The following is an 18,129-nucleotide window of genomic DNA, read 5'->3' as shown; positions in this document are numbered from 1 at the left end:
ATTGTGAAAGCATTGGTTAAAGCTTGTAATAGGAAAGTTAAAGAGTAGCCACGGCTATTGTCATTTGCATTTTGGGTTGATCGAACAACACATAATTTGGTGACAGGATATATGCCAGTAGAACTTATGACAGGTCAAAAACCAATTATGCCGATTGAAGAAAAGGTACTTACTTGGAGTATGCTACCATGGGAAGATGGATTGACAAGAGAAGAACTTCTGGCTATTAGGATTCGACAATTGGAGCAAAGAACGGAAGATGTGCAAATAGCATTGGAAAGGTTAAAAAGAGTAAGGTTATAAAACAAGGCGCGATTCGATAAGCAACATCGATTGAGACCAAAAGCAATCGAGGAAGGTGACTGGGTACTTGTTTATGACAATAGTCTGGATAATCAACATAGTACTTTGCGGAAATTTTCAAAACGTTGGTTTGGACCATATGTGGTAACAACTATTCATGGTAATGCGACTTACTCATTACGGGAATTAGATGGTACAAAATTGAAAATACCAATTGCAGGGAAGCGAGTAAAAATATTTAAACGAAGACATACAGAGATGAATATGGAAGACCTTAATGAAGGTATAGAGATTCCGCAGCAAGAAGATGAAAGTGATTTGGATAATGAAGGTAACGAAGACGAACTGGACAAAGACGTAGAGGATATATTCTGAATCAAACAACAATTGGATAAATTGGTACATACCGGAGGATGCACAGGTTCAGAGGGGGTGGATGTCGTATTGTAACACGAGTATACAGTGAAAATAAAAAAAAGAAGAATTTTATTAATATTCAGTTACCTCGAATATTGAGAGCATCGACCAACTCCAGTACAAATACTGAGTGGTCAGATTCAGTCACTCTGTTACAGTCAGCCGGGGCATACTGAAATGCTCCATTCGATTCCAATAACGGGAGTGAGCATGAAGAGAAGGACCAATTCACACGACAGGTTCGAAGAGCCAATTGGATCCAATTTCGAGAATCCAATCCGGGTCCTCTTATCCAATATGAGACCTGAATTGGCCGGTCAACCCAATTATGGGAAATCCAGGTCTTACTACGGGTCTTAGCCAATCCGACGCGAGGACCAATTTGACCCAATTACGGGAACATCGAGGTTACTACTGGACTCTTATCCAATATGAGACCTGAATTGGTCAGGCGACTCAATGTGGTCCCGATTACGGGGTTCGATTCTGTTTCAGGCTGTCCTGTTCTCTGTGCCGTTTCAGGGAACGTTGTTTTCGATAAATGGATTTCTTAAAAGTAAAAACAGAGGAGAAAGCTCTGACGACAAGAGCCAATTTCGATTCCAAGCTTGGAGGTGGGAGTCAATTCCGGATCTAAGACGGAAGATTGAAGAAATTCATAGGATAAAGTTAGGGGAGATATAGTTTTGAGAAAAAAAGTTTTTGAAGGAAGGGATTAGAGAGAGGAGCTTCATGCTTCGGGTCGGGGAAGGAAAGACAAAGAATTTGGATTTTTCTTCTTCGTAGAGTTTTGGGAAGGCTGAGGCAATCGCTGCTGAAGTCAGTATTATAATGGTGAATCGAGATTTTTAATGAAGTGGGTTTGAATACTCTTGATTGTTTTGTGAAATCGAGTTACTTCTGTGATTGAAGTATTAAAAGGGCGTCTATAGGATTGAGTATGCGGAGTGAATGAAATTTATTGGGTTAATCTAACAAGACAGTCAGTGGATACAAGATCGTAAGTACAAAGCGGTATTGAAGATTAACAGTTTGAGTTGTTTGGGGTTCTCTGTAACGTCTAGAGACCTACTGGCTGGGGCAAAAAGGACTTCGACAAGCAGTTGAAGAGCATCCGTATGGATTTACAATACATTGTTGCAGTCGTTTATATTCCAGCAGTCAAAACTGATAGACTGCTTGACTATCGACAAATCTCCATACTACCTTCTACAGCCAGACGCCCGGCGCGTTCTCGAGCAGGAAAGCACGTAATACGACACCGGCCTCCATGGATATCCCGCCTCTAAAAGGATCTTTCCGTCGAAAGGATGTTTCTCCAAAATGGCATAAAAAATGAAACAACTTGAAATAGAACCGAAGCCTCCGTATTCGAGACCTCATTGGGTTGTTCAACCGAGTTAGGTCTCATACTGGGTAAGTGGCCTATATCAGAACCTAGATTGGATGTCCCCGTAATTGGATCAAATTAGCCCTTTACATCAGACTCACCCGAATATTGAATTGGTCCTTTCTCTTTTTGCCGACTCTTAGTAAGAACAGCTCAGACTCATTCTATCCAATTTATTAGAGAATCTTGAGGACCTCAATTTATTCTCTTAATTTTTCCCTGGCTTTGGATCTGCTAATCCTGATTATTAAAATTAAATAGAGCATTACATTGCTGATAAGTATTTCCCGTCTGCTTGCTATTCCCACATACTGGCATGTAATTATTACTAGCTCTGGGATTGAGACATTCACTAGTATAATGACCAATCTGTCTATAACGGAAATGTTAAAGTAAATGGAAGATAAGTTAGACGGTAAAAGTTATTATCTTAGATAAGTTGCTAATGGTCAAAAGGCAACAAAAAGATGAAGAAAAGTTATCAAGGTGGCAGCTAGGATTTTAAGTGGTGGCTAAGTTAAGAAGAATCTAGGATTTAGTTGAATGAAAGTAAGATGAATACTAGCCAAAATGGATGTAACCTCTACCTATAAGTAAAGAGTATTGGAAGTGAGAGGTATCTCATTCCACACTTGTGTCTAACCTTGTTGATTTCTACTTACTTGTGTCTTGCTTATTGTGTTTCTTCAATAGGTTATGGGCCCACACACACTTTGTTGTACTACTCAAGTAGATTGAAGTCATTTGCTGATTGTTGTTCTTGTGTGGAATAGATCTTATGGTATTTAATGATGTTAGAGATTGTATGATTTAATCTGGTGTTTTGACATGTTGAGGTTCTGATTTGGGCCTTATAGATCTCTTACATTAGTTTGAAGGTTCTTAATTCCTAGGATTCAGTGATTAAGACCTTATATAAAGACCTTGATAGTGTCTTTGATTTTGTGGTGAGAAAGTAAATTTTATGAGTAGAAGAACTAGATGGTGAGATTGATTGGAGTTCACATACTTGTAAGAAGCTTCAAAAGTTGATTTGGCAGTGTTTGGAGTGAAAAAACATTCATTTGTTCACAAGAAGGCATTCTGAGATTTTGCTAGTACAAAATTGTTTTAGTGATTTTAAGCACATAAAGACTCTTTTTCTTGGTATTTTTTGATAGACCTCTTCTAAGACATGGCTTTAAGTGAAGGTGAATAATTGAGAGTGATTGAGAAGTTTAGAGGTGACAATTTCTACCATTGGAAGGTCAAAATAGAACTTTTGTTGGCATCTTTGGACCTTTGGAACATTGTAGATGAAAGTGAAGAGCCTCCAAGCATGCATGCTGATGCTAAAGAGACGAAGGACTTCACAAGATGTGAAATGAAGGCTTTTGGTATGATTGCCACTAATTTGAATGAAGCCAATTTTTCTCACATCATTTCTTGCAAAGGACCAATAGAAGCATAGAAGACTCTTTGTAATATATATGAGAGTAAGAACTTGTCCAATATCATCTTTATAAGGAAGAAATTCTTCACTTGCAAGATAGAAGAAGGTGAAGACCTCATGGCTCATGTCAACAAGGTAAAGGTCCTTGCTAATCAACTGGCTATTGTTAACAAGCCTTTAGAAGAGAGTGATATTGTCATGACTTTGCTTATGAGCCTTCTCGAGTCCTACAACTACCTCATTGTGGCATTAGAATCCATCAAAGTAAAAGAACTCACAATGGATTATGTGACAACAAGACTTACCCATGAAGAGACCAAGAGAAAAGAAAAAGAGTCCCAAAGTGAGGATTCGGCTCTTTTTTCAAGGCAAGGCAAGGAGAGTCATCTTAACCAATGTGGCAATGTGAGAACTTGCTTCATTTGTGGAAAACCAGGTTACTTTGCTCGAAATTATTATAAGGCTAAGAAAAGAGATAGAGAAAGTGCAAACAATGCTCATGATGACTATAGACGTAATGATTATGCATTCTTGGTAAGTGAAGGTACTTCCATGGCTGCCATGTCCAAGTGGATCATTGATTCTGGTGCCACCAAGCACATAACTCCGTACAAGTATTCATTTGACACTTATGAAGAGATTTTAACAGCAAATATTTTCATGGGAGACAATGATATAGTACAAGCTATTGAAATGGGCTCCATTGTTATAGAGATTGTTGTAAAAGGCCAAACCAAGAGGATCAAATTGAAGGACGTCTTCCATGTGCAAAAGATGAAGAAAAACCTCATCTTGATGAGTAAACTTGTTTCACATGATTGTAAAGTATAATTTGATAAGAATGGGTGTTTTGTGAAGACATTGTAAAGAGATCATATTGCAAAAGGCTTTAGAGATGGCGACCTCTACTTCATCAAGTATAAGAAGGTGAATGGAGTTGAAGTGGTGACATTTACAGAATTTTTTCAAGATCAAGATAAGTTTAGCATTTGGAATCGACGCCTTGGTCATTTGAATGCCAAGAGCATGAAGGAGCTCTAATCCATGGTTAGTGGCTTAGATCTTAGTCATATAAGCCACAATGCTATGACCCTTGTTTGTGAAGGTTGTATTCATGGCAAACAACAAAGGGCCTCATTTCCAAGTGGAGTTGCTATACGTGGAACCAAGTTATTAGAGATTGTCCATTTTGATGTTTGTGGACCTATGAAGATGCCATCAATAGGAGGTGCAAGGTATTTTGTCACATTCATTGATGACTTTTCAAAGAAAGTATGGATTTTCATCCTCAAAGCAAAGAGTGAGTGTTTTACAAGGTTTAAGGAGTTTAAGGCACTTGTGGAGAAGCAATGTGAATGCAAAATCAAGGTATTGTGTACAGACAATGGAGGTGAGTATATGTCAAAGCAATTCAATGATTTCTTAAAGTTGCATGGTATTGCAAGATAAACCTCCACTCCTTGCACTCCACAATAAAATGGAATTGCTGAAAGAGTAAATCGGACCATTGTGGAGATGGCAAGGAATATGCTTCATGCACAATATCTTAGACATGAGTTTTAGGTAGAAGTAGTGGTAAATATAGTATACACAAGAAATAGGTATCCTACAAGTGTACTTATATCAATGATGCCGGAAGAAGCTTGGAGTGGGAAAAAACCTTATGTTTCTCACATGAGGACCTTTAGATGCATAGTATATACAAAGATACCAGATTGTATGAGATCAAAATTTGATACAAAGGTACAAAATGTGTGTTTGTTAGATATTGTGAAGGTAAAAAGGCTTGTAGGCTCAAGTGTTTGGAGACTAAAAAGATCATCAAAAGTCGTGATGTTGAATTTTTGGAGTACAAGAGTGCTTGTGAGCACTTGGAGATGTGTCCAAGTGGGAGTAATGATGTGTTTGTGGACACATCTTCAAATTCAGCAAAGAAAGAAGAAGACAAAGAAAATGATGGTTGTAAAGGTGGAAATGAAGATGAAGAGGCAAAGAAGATAGACAGAAAGGCCTTTACAATTGCTAAGACCAGCAATGAAGAGCATGAAGATGTTGATGTTGATGGTGATGAGGATTATGAATCTTTGAGTGAAAAAAGACTATCTACAAAAGAAAAGAAGGTTGGAGGTGACCATGGAGTGCAACAAGTTGAGTCTTCTTCAAATGAAAGGAGATATCCTTTGAGAGATAGAAAATAACTTGATGAATGGTAGAAGGACCATATTTTTCCTCAAGTAAGTAAAGAACATGCAAATGTTGCACTTCTTGCTGATTCATTGAGTTTATGTGATGCAATGAAGTCCACAAATACGTTGAAGTGGAAGAATGCTATGGAAGAAGAGTACAAATCATTCATAGATAATGGAATATGGGAATTGACTCAACTTCCACCAAATCGAGCTTCAATAGGTTGTAAGTGGGTGTTTAGAATCAAAAGAGATGCAATGGATAATATTATGAGGTATAAGGCAAGATTGGTTGCCAAAAGCTACTCACAAGTTGCTGGTATTGATTTCAATGAGACATTTGTTTTCGTGGCCAAATTTACCACCATTAGAATCATTGTGGCAATTGAGGTAGCAATGGACTTGGAGATGCACCAAATAGATGTGAAGACGGCTTTTTTGAATAAAAAATTAGAAGAAGACATATACATTGATCAACCTCAAGGATTTATTAAAGAAGGCAAACAACATCTTGTGTGTAAGTTGAAGAAATCCTTATATAGGCTTAAGCAATCATCAAGAGCATGGTATTAACGTATCGACACTTTCTTTGTGAATGAAGGATTTGTAAGGAGTGAGGCTGATCATTCCATGTATGTGATGTAATCAAAAGCCTTCTTGCTGATTGTTATTCTTTATATTGATGATTTGATCATTTTGACCAATACTTTGAAAAAAAATTGATTGGCTGAAGGTAAAGTTGGCAAAAGAATTTGAAATGAGTGATTTGGAAGAGCTCTACTATTGCTTAGGAGTGGAATTTGTAAGAGATCGAGCTATGAAGATCATTACATTGAGTCAAAAGAAGTACATTAAAGAAATATTGAAATGGTTCAACATAGAGGAGTGCAAGTCCATTGGAACACCTTTGGAGGCAAATTTGAAGTTGATGAAGCTCACAAATGAGGAATTTACTGAAGTTGAAGAAGAAATGAAAGATGTTCTAAATAAGGCAGTAGTAAGCTCACTTATGTATGCAATGGTTAGTACAAGGGTGGATCTTGCATATGCGGTGAGTGTTGTAAGTCAACACATGTCAAAGGCTGGACCAATTCATTGGGCAACCATTAAGAGGATCTTGAGGTACTTAAAAGGTACTTTGAACTTCAAATTGTGTCTTGGAGGTGATAGTATTACATTGCATGGATATTGTGATGCGGATTGGGTTGGAGATGTAAATGATAGAAGATCAACAATGGGATATGTATTCTTTGTTGGAGTGGGAGCAATTTCATGGAATTGTAAGAGATAACCAACAATTGCAAGGTCTACAATGGAGGCGAAATACTTGGCAGCAAGTCATGGTGCAATGGAGGCAATATGACTAAGACAAGGTTTAGAAGACATTGAACTTGTGTAATTGGAAGCAACTCTAATGAAGTGTGACAATCAAGGATGCCTTGCTTTTACCAAGAATCCAAAGTATCATTCAAGGACAAAGCACATTGACATTCAACATCACTTCATATGAGAGAAGATTGACATGGAAGTAATTGACATGAAATATTGTGCAATGAAAGACATGCTTGCTGATTTACTCACAAAAATATTGGGAGAGGATAGACATTATAAATTGACAAAGTGATTAGGTTTATTAGCCTTTGACAGATAGCAAATTGGGAGTGTTAAAGTAAATGGAAGATAAGTTGGAGGGTAAAAGATAATATCTTAAATAAGTTGCTAATGATCAAAGGGCAGTAAAAGGAAGAAAGAAAGTTACTAAGGTTCCGGCTAGGATTTTAAGTGGCGGTTAGGGTTATACGTAGTGTCTAGGATTTAAAGTGGCAGCTAGGTTAAGATAAATTTAGGGTTTAGTTGGATGAAAGTAACATGAATACTAGCCAAAAAGGATGTAACCTCTACCTATAAGTAAAGGGTGTTGGAAGTGAGAGGTATCTTATTCCACACTTTTGTTGTATCTAACCTTGCTAATTTCTACTCACTTGTGTCTTGCTTATAGTATTTCTTCAATAGAAAACAACAAAGTGGTCTTCTTGCACTCCCATCAGGCATATTGGATGTCTCCACCAGTATATACCTACTAGGCTTGTTCCATGTAGGATTAGAAAATGATCTTGGTTATCCCGTTGGTACGGAGGGTACTTGGTTAGATGACGCTAGTGGAACATACGCTGTTGTCACATTTGGTGGTATAGCTTACAATGTGGTGACATTAACTGGCCCTTGAATATTGGCACTACAATTGGCCATTGTTTCTAACATCCAAGAGGACTAAATAATAATAAATATTTTTTATTTATATTTTCACCATATAGTTGTGTTGCAATACGACGTCTACCCCCTCTAAACTTGTGCATCTTATGGTATGCTTCAAATAACTCAATTATTGTTTGATTCATAATACGTTCTCTAAGTCTTGTCCAAATCCCCTTCATCATTTTTGCTATCTATCTCAAATTCATCTTCGTGTTGAGGAATATCTATATCTTCACCAAGGTCTTCTATATTTATTTCTGTGTATCTTTGTTTAAATATTTCTACTCGCTTCCCTGCAATTGGTATTTTTAACCTTGTTCCATCTAACTCCCACAATGAGTAAGTTGCATTATCATGAATAATTGTTACCACATACGGTCTAAACCATCATTTAGAAAACTTTCTTAAAGTACTATGTTGATTGTCCAAGCTACTATCATAGACCAAAACCCAATCACCTTCTTCAATTACTTTAGGCCTCAATCAATGCTGCTTATGAAAGCATGCCTTGTTTTGTAACCTTGATCTTTTTAATCTTTTTAATGCTATTTGCACATCTTCTGATCTTTGCTCTAATTGTTGAATTCTAATAGCTAGAAGTTCTTTTCTTATCAATCTATCTTTCCATGGTAGCACACTCCAAGTAGGTACTTTTTCTTCAATTGGCATAATTGGTTTTTGACGTGTCATAAGCTTAATAGGCATATATCCCGTTATTGAGCTATGAGTTGTTTGATCAACCCATAATACAAATGAAAAAAGTCGTGGCCATTCTCTAATCCTTCCATTACAAGCTTTAACTAATGCTTTCACAATTAGTGGGTGACTACGCTCACTTTTTACATTTCCTTCAAGATTATAAGAAGTAGTCAGTGATAGTTTAATTCCACATCTTTCAAAGAATTCATGAGCTTCTTGTACATTTAATTCTCCATGATTTCCAGTGATTTTTCCTACACATCCGTAGCAACAAGTAACATCTTCAAGCAAAAATCTACAAATTCCTTTCATAGTTTTTGTTCTCAATGCTCTTCCTTCTACTTGATTTGATAAATCTTCACGAGCTAAGACCAAATATCTCATTTGCCATAACCCGATTGGCATAATAACCAAATCAACAACCCATTTAAAATGAATAGCTAGAGGATATGTAGGATGAAGACCATCTTGATGTCATATATTAGAATACGCTTGATAAATTTCACATAATTCTACAAATAAGAATACATCTCGATACATATTTTTTCACCAATATCATTCCTTAAGCTTAGCAAAAGTAGCCCAAATTCTTCTATGTCTTGTCCATAAACTATCATGAAATCCTTTTAATAATTTTTATTTTTCTTCCTTATTGCCTATTACTCTTTGTGGCATTCCAATTCCTCTCTTTGGTCTCTTCTATAAGAATCCTTCTTGAAGCAAAAATCCATATGCTTTTTTTCTTATTTGTTTAAATTTTTTTGTAGACCAATTTTTTTGCTTAGTCAAGGTATTCAAGTAATGACCAATATCCAATAATTCTCCTTCATAAAATTCTTCAAGAAATAGCTTATCTTCTTTGTTAAGATTTGATATTGAATAGAATTTTGATCCAACATCATCAATGTCTTCAACCATTTCGTCTTCTCTTTTATATCTTGCTCTAGATAGCATGTCTGCTATTAAATTATCTTTTCCAGTAACATGCTTAAATTCCAGATTTAATGACTTAATATAAGCTATCCATCTTAACATTGTAATATCTGACGTTGAATAATTAGTGATCATTTCAAGTAATGGCAAGCAATCCGTTTCAATTACTACTACTACACCAATCAAATAATCCCTTTCAACTTTCATAGCCAAAACAACTTCGAAAAGTTCTCTTTTGACTTGCAAATATACACGTTGATGAGTACTTAAAACTTTAGCTCCAAATCAAACTACAAATCTATTTGCACTTGAATCATCTTGATTCACAGTCCATCCAATAGCAATAGGACTAGTATCCATAGTAAGAATTACTTGTCTATTATAGTCATAATCAATTTTTTTTAAAATTGAAGGTGTTATCAATAACACCTTTAGCTTCTATATTGCTTTAGTATGCTTTCTTTTCCATTTAAATCCATAACACTTATGTAATAATTCATACAATGGATCTGCTACATGAGCATAATAAGAAATCCATATACGATAAAATACACAAGCTCCTAGAAACGTGCGTACTTCTGTTAAAGAGTCACATGAATCCTTCATCCTTCCAATTGCATTAACTTTACTTGGATCTGGCTTTCTCCTATAAAATCCACATAAATGTCCAACAATAAGAACTTTCTGTATTCCAAATATAGATTTTACTTTTGAAAGTGTAAGATGAATCTCTTCAAGTCAAGTTAAAATCTTTTCACAATCTTGTATATGATCAACAATATATTTGCGACACCCCTTCTCATCTAAAGTTTCATCTTTTTCTCCTTCTTTACATCCTTTGATAGGAACATCATCTAAAAAGGGCATAGTTTTTTCAGGAATGAAGTCTCTTAGTACCTTGTTCATCTCATTCATCATATGTGCAACTGAGTTAGTAGCACCTTAGAGGAGACTATACATTTTGAGCAATCCAAGTAGCGTTCTCATTGTTGTTAGATCTCTACCCCCATGCGCAAGTTGAAATTGATCATAACTCAAATATAAATCACCCAATGAATAAATTGTTCTTCTTGCAAACACTTCTATAAACTCATCTAGTAAAGGTCCTATACTTCTATTTCTTATAGTTATTACAATCATTAGCTGCATATCTTGAATAAAACATAACAATCTATTTTTTCTAGGCACCGTAAACCAACGACTAAAATATAGAGCAAAAGAAGGCTCCAAAATTTTTATTTGCATCTTTTCTTTCAATAATTCTACCAATTTAGGTAAATGTATCCTCGACACGGGAATTGGCCTTAAGTTCCAAGGCACATGAGATACTGTAAAGATAACCATAGGAGCAACAACATTAGGATCTACACATCCTATTTCATGAGACCCAAAGACAAATGATTTACTTCGATCCACAAGTATTTTTTTAAAATATTCAATTTCTGTTGGAAATAAAGAACCATCACATCCAATCTTCAATTCTTCAAAAGTCTCCTTTGTAAACTGATATCCAATCTTCTTTGAATTTCTTAAACTCTCTTCTTTTTATGCTTCTTCCATTTGTTCCATAGAATCTTCTGGTAAAGGTCCGACAACAGATTTTACCTTTTTATTTACTGTTTTATATTTTGTTTCTACAATAACTTCTGGTTCTTGAAAAGATTCAAATATAGAATAAACCTCTCTTAAATGAATTTCTACAATCTTATTATTATTTCCTATTCCAATAGATGTAATTAAATCTAAATAATCCTCTAATCCATTTTTTTCACAAACACCTAAAATCTTCTCATCATCTTCTAATGTCCCTAACTTGCTTAATTCTCTTTCAATACTATATAATCTTTTTCTTTCTTTTCTTTTAAAATCATCAACTTTCTTATATATAATATTTCCATTCTCAAAAATACTAATAAAACTTGCATCAAAGGCACCTTCATCTTATGAAAGTACCTCTTCTTTTATACCTCCATAATTTCGCTTTATAGTGGTACTTCTCCAAAATCCTTAAATTCTTCAACAACCCTTGGCAATGGTTTCTCCCTCAACCTATCCCAATTCCGTTCATAATTAGGAGGTACTGTTAGAAATTGTATAGCTTTCCTTCTATCTTTTTTACGTATCCTTGCATAAACAATATCATCGTCAAGTGCCTTTGTTTCCATCTGTATTGCCATAATATAAAATTATCCTAAAATCAATAGATAAGACGTTGTATCTTGAATAAAGAAATGTTGTTCTGTAGCAACATCTCCAATCTGAATTTTGACATCTCGACAAGTTCCATATAATTCATCTCATGTGTTATTAGCTGCTCATATTATCCATCTATGTTCCATATCAATTGGTCATTTTTGCTTCTTATAAAGATCTTTAGACATAAGTTTTATTTCAGAACCATGGTCAACTAAAGCAACAATTGGTTCTTCTATATCTCCTACTTTCACCAATACTTCAGTAGTTACCCTTGCCCAATGTTTTCAAGTATAATGGCTTGAAGCTTCTATTTTCTTATTACTATAATCTTTAAAACGTACTCATGAATTATATCCATTCTTTTTATTTGTTGATTGCTTGTAACCATTATCAACCTCTTCTTCATCTTTATATAATCTTATATCAATAGCATGACTCATTCCAACTTCGCCCATTAATTGCCTCTTTTGCTTAATACTTTCAATGATAACATCATGAAATACCTTCTTTATAATTTCTAAAATCTCTTTCAATGTGAATTCCACCTTAGCATTTAATATACGTTCTTCGAACACCCTTTTTAAATTTGTTGCTGCTTCAATATCAGAAAGTAGCTTATAAGTAATTGATTTACCTTTATCTTTTGTCTCTTTTGTTTTTTCTTCCAATGATGTGGACATATCCTTTATAGGCAATTCTTTTAAAGCTGCCTTATGAGCCTTGTCTCCTCGAGTTTGTCTCTTAGAAGAATTTTCTTCTCTTATATCATCAAAATTTCTTTGTCTCTTTTCTTCTATCAAAGCTTTATATTGGCTTTTAGTAATATATGCATGAATTGAAAGAGACTCAACAAGATCTTCTCAACGTGTTGCACCTCATATTATAGTTGGAGTCCTCAATAACGCTTCTCGAGGCATTTTTTTTTTTTTATTGTGAAAATAGCAGAAGTTTAAAATTCACTAGTTTTCATACTTCTACCAAAGTCATCATCTACTCTAGTGCCATAACTTGCACTCTCTCATGTTGCTATTCAATGTTCTATTAAATAATCTTCAATCAATGCTCTCATACCTCCTTTGCCAAAATTGGCTTGAAGAAGATCCACTGTATCCTTTAATGCAATCTTTCCATCTTTTCAGTAAATAACTCCTTGTTGCACCATATTATTAAATTCATTGCAATCCTTCTTAGTATGTGAAACATCACACCAGATACATCTTTGTACATATCCTTATTTTGAAACATTCTTCAAATTATTTGTAGAAGTATTTTTTTCAAGTCTTACCAATTTATTTTGAAGATCTCGCATTCCACGTATAATTTCTTCAATCCCCATGTCTCCTTTCTTTGATAAAGATATTGAAGGTTGAATAGTAAACATTGTTTGTCGTGTTGTATGTACTGGAATTTTAGGTGCTTGTACTACTTTTAGAATATTACTCCTATCCTTCCTTTCTCTTTTTGCAAGTAAACCCACCGCATTTTCAATATTTTTTCACTTTGTTGTCAATCCTTCATCTTCTTCTTTGTCTTCAAGAAGTAACTCCAATTTCTCTTGTAAATCTCTATCAATAGCTTGAAGAAATAATTCAACCTTGTTTGGCTCTAACTTCAACTTTTCTACCTTCGATAATTGAGAATACTACCTCTCAAATTACCTTAATAGTTCTATTGCTTGTAAATTCTTATTAAGCCAGTTAATCTATTCTAAAAATAATTTGTTAGTAACACGATCAGTGTCCTCCAAGAAATATTCGTCTTTTAATGCATGTGAAAAAATCTCCTATGAATTTCCATAATGCTCCATAATTGATGTAATATGCTCTCTTATTTTCGATATCGTGGCAAGTCCAAATAATTCAACCATCTTCTTCTCAGAAATCCAATTTAATTCCATTTTCCAAATATAACATCTTAAATACCTTGAAATATCCCTTCCATCAAATTGATCAATTTTATTGACCATTGCTTGCAATGCTTTGGTTGCTAAAACTTCTTTACAATCACTGCTTTGTTGTTGCTGCATAGATAATAATAAGGCTTGAAATATATCAGCAATGAATAGACCCATGTATATACCTTGTCCTTTAGAAAAAGCTCTACTTGAAGCTCCTTCAAAATTTTTATTCTAGTTTTCCATAAAATAAAAATAAAAATAAACGAATTCCAATACCTCCCACCTCAAGCGTATCACGTCGGATTCACCACTTATATCGTATTACGTGTTATCTAGCTTGAAAATGCATCGAGCATCTTGTTGTGGAAGATAAAATGATGTTTTGTAAGTATCCAAATAGTCAAGTGGGTTTCAACTATCTAAACACAAACTATTTTGGATTTCAATATAAAAGCTTAATTCCAATACAAAGTGCTTAGAAACACTATTTTTAATAACTTTGAGATATTATAAGCACAAATTCTTTTTTTATTTTTTATTTTTATTTCTATTTTATTTATTTATTTATTTATTTATTTTATTTTTATTTTATTTTTATTTTTTTAAAATCCAAACCCTAAACAATGAACCTCGGCAAGTTGTAATTCTCAATCTGACCGTCCGATTGATGTGAGACTTCTACCACTAGTGTCTTTACAAGTCTTCTAAATGCTTAAGAAGTTCAATCCAATCCAACTTACAGATTGTTAGAACACCGTAAATCCACGTTGAAGTTCTTTCATCGCCGCCTAGAAGGTTGATGACGAACTTTAACTTGTAATTTCTCCTTCTCTGACTGTTAATTCTCATTCAAACTTTGTGTACAGCTCCGTCTTTAAGTCCTTGACTTATCATGTCAAAATTCACCTTATTCGAGTTGGTAGATCTCAGATATTACAAAAATCCTAAACAACTTCAATATGCCAACTTCTGATACCTCTTTATACTAATGATCAAATATCCTCTATCTGTACTGTAAGATTAAGACAAATTTTTGCATGCACTTAGTATATTCAACCATCTAGACACCTCTAAAATTTCAACCACAGATATCTCTTCAATTTTGTAAAACAGTCAAGAGTACTAGCCTTTACTTTATAGCAAAAATCCAATTCACTAATACAAAAACTGACTTTGAGCAACCATTGCAAAGTCCTTCCAAATCCTATGAAATCTAATTCTACACCTTTCAAAGGAGCTTGAAACTAGCTCTCCGACCCCAAAAACTCGACCTCCAAATGTCCCTTCTTTTTCCTCTTCTCTCTTTTAACTCCGTAAGGTCTCCTATTCTTCCGCCTTGGACTCCAAATTAGAACAGTAGACCTGCCTCTACTGAATTTCCACCTCTAAAAGGATCTTTTCGCCAAAAGGATGTTTCCCCAAAACGGCATATAGAACGATGTCGTACTGTAAATGCTTACAATATGTAAAAATTAGCTAAAACATATTATATGTTGATAAATCTAGATGTGTGTTAGAGTGGCTAGTAGATTAAATTAAAAGGAGTTGGTAGAAGAAACTTTACTTTGTTTCTTTACTTCTTTTGATTCTGACACTAAAATATATATATATATATATATATATATATAGGACCTAAATGTTTAGTATGAAGCCTTGGGAGAAGGTGGAAACCTTAGGATAAAAATCTAAACTAGTAGGAGGCTTATTGAAAGGGATGAAAGCAAGGCATGGTCGGATGAAGGCAAGGAATGGGAAACTTCATCCCTATTGGTCGAATACCATGTCCAATGGGCTTTGAGGAGGCTGCCCGCGACCTTAAGAAGGATTTCGGCGACTTCAAAAAAGGCATTTGGAGTTTATAAGCTAGTTTTGTAAAGTTTAGGATTTAGGGTACAATTTGTGTGCAAAAATTAGAGGATTTGGAGTTAGGGTGAAAAAGTTATAGCCGTTTGAAGTTTAGGTGTTTATTTAAGACATACTGTTACTCTTTTGAGAGTACGAGGAGTTTTACAGTAGTTTTTGAAGATCGGAAGGTGCGACTCGAACGGCAATTTCAAGACCTACATCTTTTATAAAAGAATTATTACTTTTGGAGTTCATATAAAGGAGTTATAAGGAGTTGAAGGCGGCGCTTCCAAATCAAAGGCAGTAAGTAAGCGGTTTTGTTTGTAGTAATGGTTGGAGCCATAACTTGAGTATTCGGATGAATTTTTGGCTCAAACTTTTGGAAAATGTAAATTTTTGTGTTAAGAAGCTATAAATATAAATTTCGTGGCATTTGAGCTTATATTTTGTGAGATATGAAGAAAATTGCATGCAGATGTATAAAGTCAAGGGTTTGAAGCGACTGTTAGGGTTTTGAAGATATCTCAAGATCTGCAACGAATTTGCGGTTGAAATTTGTTGTAGAAGTTAATAAGAATACATCAGTACCTCATTTAAAATTTGAGTTTGTTTGGACGGTCGGATTAGGAGATATGAGGTGTTGAAGTTCGGAAAAATCTCCACATAAGAATAAACAAGGTTTTAGAAGATTTTATCATATTTTGGAAGTTGTGGGTTATTAGAGGATTGTATATGTGGTGTAATTATTCAAAAGGGAAAAATTATATATAAACTTAGGGCTTTCCTTATTTTCAAGCTTAATTGAATTATTAGTGACAGCCAGAAGTCCAACATTTTCTTGAGGCAAATTCTCTCTACCCAGATAATGGAACAGCTGGAAATGGAATCGAAGCCTCCATATTCAGGACCTCATTGGGTTGCTCAACCAAGTTAGGTCTCATATTGGGTAAGAGGCCTATACCAGGACCTAGATTGGATGTCCCTATAATTGGGTCAAATTGGCCCTTTTCATCAGACTCATCCAAATATTGAATTGATCCTTTTCCCTTTTGCCGACTCCTGGTAAGAATGGCTCGGACTCATTCTATCTGATTTACTTGAGAATCTTGAGGACCTCAATTTATTCCCTTAATTTTTTCTTGGATTTGGATCTGTTGATCTCGATTATTGAAATTAAATAGAGCATTACATTACTGATAAGTATGCCCCAACTATTTGCTATTCCCACACACTGGGACGTAATTGTTACTAGCTTTGGGATTGAAACATTCACTAGCATAATGACCAATCTATCTGCAACAAAAATAACATAGTGGTCTTCTTGCACCCCATCAGGTATATTAGGTGTCTCCACCAGTATATACCTACTAGGCTTGTTCCATGTAGGATTAGAAAATGATCGTGGTCATCCCGTTGGTACGAAGGGTACTTGGTTCGATGAAGCCGATAGAGCATACATTATTGTCACGTTCGGTGGTACAATTTGTAATGAGGTGATATTAACTAGTCCTTGAATATTGGCATTGGAATTGGCTACTATTTCTAATATCTAAAATGACTAAATATTAATAAATCTTTTTTATTTATATTTTCACCATATAGTCGTATTGCAACACGATAGTGTTTGTTTAGGAAAACAAGGATGTCCAACCACAATAGGAATCGTTCGGTTGGACAATTCAATACCACAACAACAATCAAATTCCTCTCTTTCTACTCAGCCTACCCATTGTTTTATCATTCCTCTATCTTTTGGCCCTCAAAAACTAAAAATTTAGCATTATGAGATTCAAGAGCATCTGCTTGCTTTTTAGACGAAGAATTTTCTAAGTATCACAAGATTCTTCTAGTAGAAAAATCTAAATCCATACATGGTATCATATGGCATGATTTACTATCTGGAAATACATTCGATATCTAGTTGTAGAAAGTGTAGCTTAAACCTTTATATCAATCTTATCTTAGCCTACCAAAACTCCTTTATTTTGAATAAAACTCAAAATATAACAAAACCCCTTCAAAATATATTTTTCCCGCAAAAGATTTTCTTGTCCCAAACTTTAGAAAATCATATCTCTTGATCTAACTATTTAGTTTATCTCAAATTTATAAAATAGATAGAATTCACCCTTAAATTTTACTACAAAAAAAACCGAGTGCAAATTATCTCCCAAACTTTTGGCATCTAAGAAACCCTAATAGATGCTTTAAACCCTAATTTACAAGCACATGAGCACTATTTTCTTAATATCTCAAGAACCCAATACTCAAATGTCATAAAACTTATGCATAAATTTTACTTACATGAAATTACACAATTCTTGAAATTTTGAGCCAAAATCTTGTCAAATTGCTCAAGATATAGCTCAAGACACAACCACTAGTAAATCAGGTCACTTATTACCCTTAGATTGCATGTGCTGACTTTAAAATCCAATAACTCCTTTAATTCAACTTGGAATCTAGTAAGCAATATATGAAAAGTATAGCTGCAAAAGTGCTCTCTGCAGTTGAGATTGCCTATCTTCAATTGCTATCGGTATGCATGCATTATGCCAAAAAGAGTGACAGTAGC

The sequence above is a fragment of the Physcomitrium patens genome, chromosome 18, assembly GCF_059467195.1.
Source record: "Physcomitrium patens ecotype Gransden chromosome 18, ASM5946719v1, whole genome shotgun sequence".
In the NCBI taxonomy this organism is placed as follows: Eukaryota; Viridiplantae; Streptophyta; class Bryopsida; order Funariales; family Funariaceae; genus Physcomitrium; species Physcomitrium patens.
This window is presented reverse-complemented; position numbering follows the sequence as displayed.